The sequence below is a fragment of the Mus pahari genome, chromosome 4 (genome assembly GCF_900095145.1).
Source record: "Mus pahari chromosome 4, PAHARI_EIJ_v1.1, whole genome shotgun sequence".
Taxonomy (NCBI): Eukaryota; Metazoa; Chordata; class Mammalia; order Rodentia; family Muridae; genus Mus; species Mus pahari.
Genome location: NC_034593.1, coordinates 77,757,096 through 77,770,866, shown reverse-complemented (window position 1 = coordinate 77,770,866; position 13,771 = coordinate 77,757,096). Strand labels below are relative to the sequence as shown.

Here is a 13,771-nt window from a genome sequence, read left to right as displayed (position 1 = left end):
CACACCAGAAGAGGGAGTCAGATCTTGTTAAGGATGGTTGTGAGCCACCATGTGGTTGCTGGGATTTGAACTCCGGACCTTTGGAAGAGCACTTGGGTGCTCTTGCCCACTGAGCCATCTCACCAGCCCCTGATGGGTGTTCTTGACTGTCAATTTGACAAGATCTAGAAACAAGAGTCTGGGCATATCTGTAAAGGATTACCCAGACTTAGTTAACTGTGATGCAAAGACCCACCCTAAATGTGGGTGGCACCATTCTGAAGGCTGGGAAGCCAGGATCCATAAAAAAAAAAAAAAGAGAGAGAAAGCTAAGCAAACACGAGCAACCATCGTCCTGTGCTTCGATGCAGTACGCTCACCCAGCTTCTCACCCTGACTGCTGTGATGGAACTTGTCCCCTCAAACTGTAAGCCAAAAAACCCTTCCTTAAGTCAGGTGCTTTGTCTCAGCAGTGAGAAAAGTAACGGGTACAGGCACTTGTTCCCAAGACTGTGTGCCCGGTCTGACGGTTGCCCTGTTCAGTCAAGTATCAGAAATGAAAGGGATCAAGCACATGCTCTCCATGTACAGCCTCATCCTGGAATAAATTACTCCGAGCCAAGTTCCAGCCAATAAAGAGAAAAGGCAAAATTAAAAATCTTTCTTTCCTTAAACTGTACTCAAAACGGAAAGAAGCAATTGAACACTGTAGTATTAAATAGCCTTGCCAGCCCGAGATCAAAAGCCTACCTAGTATTTCTCAAGATTGTCTTATTTCATATTTCATTTGTTTTCTGCTCCCCCTTCCACCGCCCTTCAAAGACCAAGAAACATGGTTTACAAATAATGTTTTTTCCAAGTTGATGAAACCCCAGATAAAACACAGCCTACTCCACTTCTGATGAGAATAGCAAGTCCAGTCAGGTCAATGTACTGCAGCGATTGTTTATCTAAAGATTCTTACTCCTCCCTGTCTTGCTTTGTCAATCAAAGGAGCACGGTGATGGCTAAGTAGGATTAGTATCATCTGTATCACCCACATCTTTCCTGTTTGTTGTTGTTGCTTCTTTTGTCTATTTGTCGAACTCTATGCTGGCCAGGAACTCAATATGTAACCCTGGCTGGACTCAAGCTCATTCGTTCCTTTCTCAGCACCACAGAATGTGGGGATTACAGACGTGAGCTACTGCTCCTGCTTTTGACTCGGTTTTTGTTTTTGTTTTGTTTTGTTTTGTTTTAAATCAAATGAGACGCATAAACCATTAGGAGGAAAATTCATACCATCAAAACTTTTACTTAAAACCTACCATCCCAAGCCAGGCTGTTCACAACCACCTATAACTCCAGTTCCAGGGGGAATACAACACCTTCTCACTTCCAAGGGGTGTTAGCGCACAGTTGTATATACACACACAATTTCACTTAAAAATAAAGTGCATCCTGCCCCCTAAAGACTTGCAGGTGTGGCTGCTGTGTCACATGTGTGTCAGTAGGTGGCAGAGAGGACAGAGCCATGTCTCTGCTCAGTGCTCTGACCTGTGAACGTATGAATGACTAGTAGCCTACATTCCCTGAAAAAAAGGGAGCCACAGACCACTCCCAGTCAGAGCCAGGGGACTCAGACAGGGACCTAGCCTGAGACTACCAGGAGTTTGGTACACGCAGGTCCATATTAGCTCCCAGAGTGGGAAGCTAGCAGGAGACTAGAAGAACCCCACCTAGGACCTTGAACTCCAGGCAGAAGTAAGCCAGAGACAGACGGTTCTCACATGGGACCACTCAGGCCACCTGTCAAGGAACAAGCCAGACACAACTACCAGATTGGTGCCAGGGGCCCAGACAGGAAGCTAGCCTGAGAGGACCATCATTCAGGTACTTTATAGCCCTGGGGGGTAGGGGTGGGGCCATGCTCAAGATGACCTCTGCCCTGTGCCATAGTGTACTAGCAGGGCATAGCACTCCAGAGACCATTCATGAGACAACCCCAGACGCTTAGAGATCCTGGGTGCCACTAAGGGGAACCAGTTAGTGTGAAGAGAAATGGAAGAGAAAGAGAAGCAGAAGGATGTGGGCACAAGGAAGAAAGGCAGAACTGGAGACTTGAGGGTAGTAAGGAACAGCCTGATGTGAGTAGCTGGTGATGCCACCTGGGACCATGGTGGGGTCCTGGCCTGTATTGCCACCAGAGGCCGTGTCTGGGTCCATGGCCCTGCAGCAGCAGAGGTCTGTTACCACCAAAGGCCAGGCAGATGTTCCTGGTCTGCTGCCCAGGGACATGCTGATGTCTGAGAGCTGTGCAGAACTCACCCCACCCCTCACATAGGCATCATGGGAGACATGGCCCTGGGATCACGAGAGCAGGAGAACTGCCCCGGCCCCTCACCAGCTGCAGCACTTGGGAGAGTGGGCCCTGCACCTCACGTGGGCAGCACAGTAGAGCTGACCCTCGCAGCAGAGGCAGAGGCAGAGGCAAGCCAGTCCCAATGGTGTGACTGTGGAAGAGCTGCCACGCAGTGACGTGGGTAAGAGAGAGAGATGCCCCAACCTCTTGCCACCTTAGGCAGGCAGGAGAGCTGTCTCTGCCCCTTACCTACTGCAGCACTCAGAGTCGTCTCTGCACCTTGCCTGGGCCGCATAACAGATGTGGGGGTTGCAGGCGAACTGGCCCTGAGGTCTGAGAAACAGCCCTGCCTCTCCTCTGCTGTGTGGTGGCATTGACAAGAGAGAGATCCCCTCCCCCTCCCCTTTGCCCTTAACACTTTTGGCAGGCAAGAGAGCTGGTTCCGACTGTGTCCTGAGGGCAGGAGGGCTGGTCGTGCCCCACACCTGCTGCAACAGTCATGAGAGCAGGCTCTGCACCTCATCTGTGTAGGATAGTAGGGCTGCCCCTGATAGTGGGGGGTGGGGGGGGTGGGTGAGCCAGCCCCAAAGGTATGAGTGTAGGTCTCGGCTGCTGTACAACGGTGAGGACAAGGGGAGATGCCCTTGTCCTCTTCCTTGTCCCTTGTCACCCATGGCAGGAAGGAGAGCTGGTCCTGGGGTCATGAGAATGGGAAAACTGGCCATGTCCTTCACCAGCTGCTACATTTGGGAGAAGGGACCCTGCACCTTACCTGGGCAGCAGGGTAGAGCTGGCCCTGGTCTTGGAGGTTGCCAGTGAGCCAGTCTGAGGGCGGGCATAAGAATGGGAGAGCTGGTGGGCTGACAAGCTCAGATACCTCTCAAGCCCAAATCCAGGGATTTGAATTGACCCAACCCAACATTTTCCCCAGTGATGAACTGCTGGAGTGCATGAACGGGTTGGTCCTACAGGTCCAAAACCACAGAATCTCTATGACACAGGGCAACAACAGGATATCCAAGAGGCAACCCAGTGAGGACCCAGTGTTGATAGAGTAGCAGAAGCCACAGGCTGAGTACCAGACCAACAAGTCATTGCAATGAACATTTGCAAGCAAAGAAGTGTGGACAAAAGGATATACTGTGGGACACACTGTGACACATTACAGCTTCCAAAATGAGATTTTTTTTTTTGCTGCTGGGAGGAGAGAAATTGAAAGGGTAGAAGGTGGACACATGAGTGAGACTGGGGTGCAGGATGTAAGATTCACAAAGAACCAATGTGAGATTCACAAAGAACCAATGAGTAGTTAAAAAATAAAATATATTTTTGTCAACTAAATTATAGTGGCTTTCTTATTATGATTAAATTTAAGACAAATGGTATAAATGATTTCATTGTGTAACTCTGGTCTCTGAAGACACACAGGAGGAGATTGTGTGTTATGTGTATGTGTGTTTGTGTGAATGTGTGCATGAAAATATGATTTTGTGAATATATACTAAAATAAAACTTAAATACTCTTAGTTTGGGATTCCAAAAGTTACTTATTTCTCCTTTACTCCATCTCATGTCTGCAGGTCCTTTCTTTAATGCGTTGACTAATTTACCCATGTGTGTAAAATGTGTTTATCACTTGATCACAACTGAATTAAATTAAAATTCATACAATGAATAGACTGTTGCTGTGATAAAATATCCTGAACAAAATTAAGCTAAGAGATAAAAAAAAATGTTTATTCTGCCTCGCAGTTCCATAAATATTCCATCATAGCAGGGAAACTAAGCTGGGAGGAGCTTAGAGCAGCTGGGAAGGTCCCGCCCACAATCGGGGAGCAGAGAGCAAGGGATGCCTCCTGTGGTCCCACCCCCTTTCATCACTTACACACCCTGGAATCTCAGCCACGAAACAGTGCTATCCACAGTGGGCAGGTCTTCCCACCTCACTTGGGCAGTCAGGAGAATCCTTCACAGACGTGTCTCCCAACTGGTTCAACTGCCATGCCGACAACTCACGTTCACCATCACAGAGTGGGAGACAGTGTATCATAGGCCTCATTTCACTTATTTTCCAGAGACTAATCTGCTATGCCCCCCACCCCTAATTTTCAACATTCTTTAAATCTCTGTAATTAATGCTGATTGTTTTTCTGTATATAAAAAGGAAGCTTTGTTTCTTAAATAGTGTTATGAGAGCCAAGGAATAAAAAACGGGAAGAGGGTGAAAGCAGCGCCTTCCACACTTCACCCACTGAGCCACCCGAGGGCAAAGCTGGGATCTGTTCCTGGTAGCTCTGCTTTTCCTAGAATGAAGTCTTCTAAAAGTTGCTTACCTGGGTAGGCCTGTGTAAAGACACCCCAGAGCAGTTCTGCACCCTACCCTAACACTCAGTACTGAGGTGCAGGTAGGGACAGCTAGCTCTGAGAGCTCTCAGATGGGTCATTTCCACACCTGGATATCCAAGATACGGTTCCTAGAGTAGACAGCACTTAATCTGAGTCTGGAAGAGTGAGTTGTTATGTGGGAAAAGGCAGTACTGAACTAAAATGTGAACTCAGCTGATCAAAACAGGACTTTAAAACCAGAAGCTGAATGAAACATAACCCCTGCAGGAAAGTCCAGTTTGAGGCCAGTGAGGATACATCTAAGACTGACTAAAAACAAATTAACATTCAGACCCAAGACTTGAATAATAGGAGACTCTTAAGGAATGCCACCAAGCATGTAGCAGTCACAGCTCCGATGTTCAAATCATTGCCTCAAAGAGTTTCTAGTTTGTTTGTTTGTTTGTTTGTTGTTTGTTCCACATCAGGATTCAGAGGAATATGTACCGAATGGGATAAGAAACATATGAAATGAGGATCCATAATGGCTGTGACGATTCTAGTTATCCTTCCCTGGGTAACGCAGCAGAGAAGCTTACTCTCTGGAATTCCCAGTGTGCTGATGGTTGGGGGGGAAGCAGCAATAGTGTATGTGAAGAGAGGCTGGACTGTGTACATCAACAAGCAGAGACCCCCAAATAACAATACCTTAGATCTGTAAAAATTCATGTGTCCAGCCAGCAAGTGGTGGCAGAGGCCTTTGATCCCAGCACTTGGGAGGCAGACATAGATGGATTTCTGAGTTCGAGGCCAGCCTGGTCTACAGAACAAGCTCCAGGACAGCCAGGGCTACACAGAGAAACCCTATCTCAAAGAAACAAAACACAAACACAAACAAACAAAACCAAAAATTACAATCCTGGTTATGAGGTGTGGACAGTAAGGAACTCCTATAGGAGGAAGAAGACATTGCAAGAAACAGGAGGGTCCAGGATTTTAGGAGCTTGGGGAACTTGTAAAAACAAGAGAGGAAGGAGGGGGAGCATTTGTTCTGTGCCTTTTTCTAGTAAAGCAGAGGCTGAAACAAAGAGCTGTCTACAGAGGCTTGCACAGTAAGACAAATGTGCCTGCTCAAAAACATCTGAGATGATTTTATCTGTGCTTCCCCACCAGGCTATCTTTATTTTTTTAAAAAATCAAAACAAATAAACAAACAAACAGTTTATTTGGGGGCTGGAGAGATGGCTCAGCAGTTAAAAGCACCATCTGCTCTTCCAGAGGACCTGAGTTCAATTCCCAGCAACCACATGGTGGCTCACAACATCTGTAATGGGATCCGATGCCCTCTTCTTCTTCCAATGCATATGAAGAGAGTGACAGTGAACTCATATACATAAAATAATTTTTTAAAAAGCAGCATAAAAAAAGAACTTTAAAAAAGAAGAAAAAAAGGAGGGGTGGAGGTTTTGGAGAGATGACTCAGCAGCTAAGAGCGCTGACTTCTCTTCCAGAGGTCCTGAGTTCAATTCCCACCAACTGTAATGAGATCTGATGTCCTCCTCTGGTATGTCTGAAATGTACTCACATACATAAAATCAATAAATCTTTTTTTAAAAACCTAATTATTTTATGTTTATGAATGTTTTGCCTGCATGTATGTCTATGCACCATTTGTGTACCCACAGAAGCCAGAAGAAGGTACTGGATCTACTGGAACTGAAGTTACAAATTGTGGCAATCTGTCATTTTGGGTCTGAGAACTGAACCAGGGTGCTCTTAACTGCTGAGACATCTCTCCAGCCCCTACCCTGTATTTAAGTATCACATGGTTAGCAAATAATATTATGTTTTATACATATATGTATAATAATGTTTTACGTTTCTCCATTGTACTCAAACAATTTGCACTTAGGCCAAGTCCCTTCATTAGAATCACATGATTATGCCATGTAACTATATATGCGGCATATATACACATATGTGGATGTTTTATTAGAATAACTTACATACAGGCTGTAGTCCAGCTAATCCAACAATGGCTGGTTATGAAGAGAAAGCCCAGGAATCCAAAAGCTACTCAGTCTACAAGGCTGGATGTCTCATCTTGTCCTCAGTAGACACGGTGATCTGAAGAAGAAGGCTCCAATACCAGTGAAGTGATAGGCTTTCTAGCAAGGCAAGAGTAAGCGAGCAAAGAGCAGAAGCTTCCTTCTCCCAGATCCTTCTATAGGCTTCCAGCAGAAGGTGTGGCCCAGATTAACGCTGTGTCTTCCCGCCTCAAGATCAAGACAAAGGTTTGTGCCTTCCTACTACCTCAAAGGTTCAGACTAGAAATGGATGTAGCCACTTCAAACCAAGCCCCCCTATCCCCCCAAAAATCTCTCACAGGTACTCCCTCCATTTCTGAACTGTACTTCATTCCAGATGTAGTCAAATTGACATCCAAGAATAGCTATCACAAATGCATGATGAAAATGTCACAGAAAGGAGAAATTATATCATTTTCTAGGAAATGGATGGAACTGGAGATCACCATATTAAGTCAAATAAGCCACTCTCAGGAGAAAAGTATTACATTTTCTCTATATACGGAATCTAGAAGTGTGTGTGTATGTATTGGATGTAAAAGTAGAGGGGTGGTAACAGGGAAAGAAAGATAAAATGTTGTATGATTTCTCTCATGTGCAGGCTATTGACTTAATTTTGTGTACATATATGTAATGTGCATATACATACACACATGCACATATATACATAGAACATGAAAGCCGAAGAATCACCCAGCAGTAATGAAGAAGCATGTGAGAAAGTATGTGGAAGTGAGAGAGAGGTATTACTTAGTTTTCTCACTGTTGTGACAAAGTGCCTGATGAGAGACACTTTAAGGAAGAAGTGGGTTATTCCAGCTTACAGTTTGAGAAAATTCTGTCCATCATGGTGGAGAGGGCATGGCAACAAGAGCAAGAGGCAGCTGGCAGTCGGGAAGCAGGAAGTGAACAGGAAGTGGGGCTAAGCTAAGGAAGTGGGCCTTCAAAGACTGACTAGACCCTGGGTGCAGTGGACTCAGAGAACAAGGGCAGGTGAAGCCCAGGCCTTCCTGAGATAGGCCAGGCTGGGGGTGAGGAGCTGGTAACCTGACTGGAGATACTCCACAAACTACCTTACCTTGGCAAATGAACCCTAAAGGGCTTACCCATTGTAGCTTGCCCCACTCTTAGCAGACCAAACCCTTTAGCTGGGACACTCCCTAGCCAGTAATGAACAGATCATTCAACACAAAGTTCCCTGGAAACAATGTCAGGGCCTGTGGAAGTCCCCAGTGCAAATCAGTGACATCCACTGCCCCTCCCTGGTCCTCTCACACATGATTTTGGAAGAAATCCTGACCAAAAAAAACCAGCTTCTTCTGCCACCTCCCCCAGGAGGCCTGACTCTACCCCTTGTCCCAGGGTTTGGGCAGGGTACTGCCAACTCTTGCTTCGGGGTGACTGACACCCCTTCCAAGATTGAGCAGGCATTCTGTGCTCCACTACAGCTCTGGGCCTTCGAATCACCAAGTCAGAATTTAAGCCACTAGGAGACCAATGGAAAAAAAGGGTCTTTCCTCTGCTCTCCAAAAGGAAAAGAAAGTGTTTCTTCCATTTCTCCACCCTCGGCCAGAAACACTTTGTAAAAGGTGGGGAAGAGGAGAGTTCCAAAAAGCACTCTGTACAGCAGGAAGGACTGACCGGGAGCAGAGCCAGCACTTGAAACCTGACCCTTGAGGACTCCCCAGAGGTGTGACCCAGCATCTAAGATTCCACTTGTGAAGCATCTACCGACTGGGCGAGCATCTGTAACCATATCTCTCCCTCCAAGGAAGACCAGGGGTGAGAGCAGAACACTGAGAGAATGATGAATCCGGCAATCAGGCCAGACAGCACCATGCACCTTACTGCTATCTGGCTTTCTTCTGCTCACGTGTACTTGTTGTACTCTTAATGCCCTACCACGGTTTGTCAGGGCAGCTCTGTCCTGCTCTCTTCTTGATCCTGTATGCCTCTTGTCTCTTTCTTTACTCTGCTTCTTTTCATCTTCCTTTCCAGAACAAAACCATAGACTGGAATGGAGTCTCATGTCAACCTGCAAAGAACTGAGAGTGTTATCTGATCCTCTCTCTCTCTCTCTCTCTCTCTCTCTCTCTCTCTCTCTCTCTCTCTCCCTCCCTCCCTCCCTCCCTCCCTTCCTCCTCTCTCTCCAGTCTTCCTTGAGTCTTCCTCCCACCTGCTACCTACCAATCCAATAACAATCACTACCCTTAGTCTGCTCTCCCTTTTCTCTCTGATCATACCAACAGTAACTAATAATGCCTAGTGTCCCTTTTCTTCTTAACATACTGGACACACACAGTATGACTGTTTCTTATTTGATAACTACTGTATTTTTCATAGTGGGTCTGCTTTTGGTGGAACTTATGGTTGCAGGCAGTACCCTATTCTATAGAGTACAGAGAATGGAGTCTAGGGCTCTGAACACCCTGTAACAGAGGGAAAACATCCTACTATAATTAGTCTCTCTTAAACACTGTAATCTCTTCCTCTGGAAGAATAAAGGTGTCTTAGAGTTTTATAGCTATGGAGAGACACCATGACCACGGCAACACTTATAAAGGAAAACATTTAATTGGGGCTGGCTTACAGTTTCAGAGATTTAGTTCATTATCTTCACAGTGGGAAGCATGGCAGCATGCAGGCAGACATGGTGCTGCAGAGATAGCTGACAGTTCATTCTACATCTGGATCCACAGGTAGCAGGAAGTGACAATAATACACTGGCTGGGCTTGAGCTTCTGAGACCTCAAAGCCCACCCTCTAGTGACATACTTCCTCCAACAAGGCCACACCTACTCCAACAAGGCCACACCTCCTAGCACTGCCATTCTCTATGGGCTTAGGGAGGCTACTTTTATTCTAACCACCATAAAAAGTGACTTAAGCTTTAAAAAGTTAAATCAACAACCCAACTCCAGATGCTCAAGTCCTAAAGCAAAAGTATAAGAAACATGAAAAGAGGAACAATATATTTCCTTCAAAAATTATTAATCTTGTATTAATGATCCCTAATGAGAGTTAGTGAATTAGATGAAATTCCAAAGAATTTTGTTTCCTAATTATAAAAATTTTCAAAAAAGCAAACAGGTCACACACAAACTGAATGAATTGCAAAGGGATACAGACAGACATCTGAATAGAATAAGGAAAACAAAACAAGATATGAAAACAGGTTGCAGTGAGGCGATGGAACTATTGGTGAAAACTCTACTGAAATAGCAGGGAAAAAAAATTAAGAAATCAAAAAATTGTAGTGCAAAGCCTCAACAATGGAAGAGATCTTGGGGATTCAGGGTATCAGAGTTTGGTAGAAGGACTTGAACAGTCTGTCAGTGACAAGGATGAATTAATGAAAATATACAAACAGAACCTGTGAGATAACACAGGACATGAAATGACCGACTCCATGAATCATGAGGGGAAAGAGCATCATGCCAAGGCATGAAAAATACTTTCAGTTAAATCACAGAAACTTCCCCAATCTAGGCCCATTATGATATAAGAGACATTTAGAATATCAAATACTCAATACTAGAAGAAAAATTTCCATGTTGTATATTGATTAAAACACTAAATATATAAAAACAAATGAAGTATATTAAGGCTTCAAGAGAAAACATCAAGTCACATTAGAGGCAGGCCATCAGAATAAAGGCAGATATAGTGACAGAAAAGTTGAAAGTCCAGAAGGGTTAGAGTAATGTATTTTAAGTACTCAAAGACAACCGCTGCTGCTCAGATTTTCACTAACCAGCAAAATGATGAAAGGTAAGAGAGGGAGGGAGGGAGGGGTAAGGGAAGGAGGGAGGGAGGGAGAGAGGGAGGGGGCAGAGACAGACAGACAGAAAGAGATAGAGAGAGGAGAGAGACAGACAAACAGACAGACAGAGAGACTGAGAGACAGAAAGAGAAACTAATAGAATTCATGGTCCCTAAGCCAACTGTTCCAAGACACTGGAAGGAATTCTTCAGACTGAAAGAAAAGATAAATGCATCTAAACAGTAGAGGACAGAAGAGATGATGATAGAACAGTAGTTTTTTTTTAAATGGAGTAAGAAAACACCAAGTCCTAGAGAATCAGTAAACTCGCAGGCATTGACACACACCTTCCAAAAATACGGTCTCGGTGCTCCCACACCAAAACACAGTGACTAATAAACCAGAAACTGAATCCATCCATTTGCTACTTCCAAGAAATGCACCTCACAGTCAGAGATGCTACATTGGAGTGAAAGGTCTAAAAGGTTATTCCAAGCAAGTGAAACTAGAAAACAAACGTATCACTATGAAAACGCCTGACTCCTTCACTCTCCCTCCTCCCCTCCAATTCCAGTGCTCCAGTCTCCAGTCTGATCCTCAGCCTGTAGCAACCCACCTGCTGCAGCCTCGCCGCCTTCCTCTCTGACCCCATTCCCAGTAGCTCCCAGATCTCCCACAGCCTTCTTCCACCACCTCGTCCCTTTGTCTCAGCCACGGCCTTTATAGATATTTGCTGGGAAACCTCCTGCTTAGGGAATCAGGTCAGCGACTTTTACCCTCCCTCCTCCCCACCAGTTCTAACCTCTCAGGCTCGCCCCAGCTTTGTAACAGATGACCTGTTGTGTCCTCTCCTTCCTCTTTGACCCCATCTCCGGGGCTTTATAGACCCTGGTAGCACATCCAGCTTCTCTCCCTCCTGTGGACCCTCACAGCCCTTCTAGCCCAACCCCATTCCTTAGAGTCTGATCCCAATACCCAGAAACTCATTTTATCAGGACCCCCAGTGGCCACAACAGGCAAGATCTCAGAAGCACTCCCTACCAGGCAACCCACTGCCATCATACTCTCCTAAGAACCAGAAAGGGCAACAGAAACCAAAGAACGAACACCCACCCAACCAACACAAGACCAAATATCTCCGCCTGGAATTACAGTTACCCAAGTTCAGATGCCTTACTAAACACAGTGTACAAGCATAATCAGTAACTGACAGGACAATATGTCCTCATTAGAACCCAACCACTGTACAACTGTAGGCCCTGAGAAACGCAATATAGATGAAGCAAGACAAGGACTTCAAGATAGCTATTATGAATATGATCAAGGACCTTAAAGAAGATATGAATAAATCCATTGATGAAATCTATGAAAACATCAACAAGCCATGGAATGAGATGGAGAAAACTGATTACAACATGAAAGTGGAAATGGAATTATTAACCTGGCCTGTGGCTGGTGAGGCGAAGTATCCAAAAACTGAAGGATATTCCACAGACCTTTGTGTGAAACTAAGGGACCTCAGGCTTTCAAGCTCGAGAGTAGTGTAAACAAAGCAGTTTTCATTTGTATTATTAAAGTAAATAAAACAGAGGTGACATTTACAAGTGCAACAAGGGAATACATCTGGTGTCGTGTCTTATCATCTTTGATCATGTGAAAAGAGTCAAGAATATTCCTTTCAAGCCTTTGCCTTTCACACAGAGATAATATAGACATGCCAGAGACTTCCCTTCATGTCCTCACTTTAAGTTCATGAATTTATCATAGCTTATAAGGCCACATTACAGGAAAATGATTCTGTCCTATTCATAGCTCACAGTAAGTTATAGCTTTCTTACACAGGCTTCCACATGGAACCAAAGAAGAAAACCTAAACTGGGGAAAATTGAAAATGAAAAACTTAGAAATTCAAACAAGAACTACAGAGGCATGCTTCACCAAGAGATGGAAGAGAGAATCTCAAGTATTGGAGACAAGATAGAAGAAATAGAAACCTTGGTCAAAGAAAAGTTAAAGCTAAAAAATTCAAGCACAAAACATCCAGGAAATCTGCGACACTATAAAAAGACCAGATCTATGAGTAATAGGAACAGAGGAAGGAGAAGAAATACAGGTCAAGGGCAGAAAGAAATATTTTCAGCAAAATTATAGAAGAAAATACCCCAAACCTAAAGAAGGAGGCTCCTATCAATATACAAGCAGAATACAAAGCATCAAATAGATAAAACCTGGAAAGAAATTCCCCACAACACATAATCAAACACTAAGCATACAGAACAAAGAAAGAACATTAAAAGCTGCAAGGGAAAAGACCAAGTAATACATAAAGGCAGACCCATTAGAATAACACCGGCTTCTCAATGCAGATTCGAAAAGCCAGAGAGCATGAACAAACTCTAAGGTACCAAAGATGCCAGCACACACAATTATACCCAGCAAAACTTGCAATCACAATAAATAGAGAAAGAAAGACAGTTCAAGATAAAACCAAATTTAAGCAGCATTTCTTTACTAATCCAGCTCTACAGTATATGTGAGAAGCGCAATAAAGAAACGGCCAACATGACTGCTCCATTGGTGGGGTGGGGTTACTGTAGATAATAGAGAGACAATATCCAGAGGCTTCTAGAATGGACCAAAGCAGATAGTAAAGAAAGCAAACTGGACATGGCCAGGGCTAGGGAAGTAGAAGAACAGGAGAGAACAGTGGAGATAGTAGGAGACAGAGCCTAGTGAGAGAGCAGAGAAACCCAGAAAATAGAGTAGAAAGATAGTGCTAGAGCATGAAACTCAAGAAGGAGGAAGACCAAAGTGTGGATATTTTGTTCCTTCTTAGAATGGGGAACAAAATACCCATGGAAGGAGTTACAGAGACAAAATTCGGAGCTGAGACGGGAGAAAGGACCATCCAGAAACTGCCCCACCTGGGGATCCATCCCATATACAACCACTATTGCATATGCCAGCAAGATTTTGCTGACAGGACCCTGATATAGCTATCTCTTGTGAGGCTATGCCAGTGCCTGGCAAATACAGAAGTGGATGCTCACAGTCATCTATTGGATGGAACACAGAGCCCCTAAAGAAGGAGCTAGAGAAAGTACCCAAGGAGCTAAAGGGGTCTGCAACCCTATAGGAGGATCAACAATATGAACTAACCAGTACCCTCCAGAGCTGTGTAGCAGAGGATGGCCTAGTCGGCCATCAGTGGGGGGAGAGGCCCTTGGTCTTGGGAAGATCATATGCCCCACCCAGTACAGGGTAATGCCAGGGCCA

The 13,771-nt window shown here is 44.7% G+C and overlaps 1 non-coding gene across 1 annotated transcript; it reads left to right on the top strand.

Moving 5' to 3' along the window:
- Nucleotides 1-1,418: 1,418 nt before the first annotated feature.
- LOC115063923 lies at nucleotides 1,419-1,548 on the top strand. Its single transcript, XR_003843789.1, has one exon. It is a non-coding gene; the product is annotated as a small nucleolar RNA SNORA17 (small nucleolar RNA).
- The last annotated feature ends 12,223 nt before the right edge of the window (nucleotides 1,549-13,771 follow it).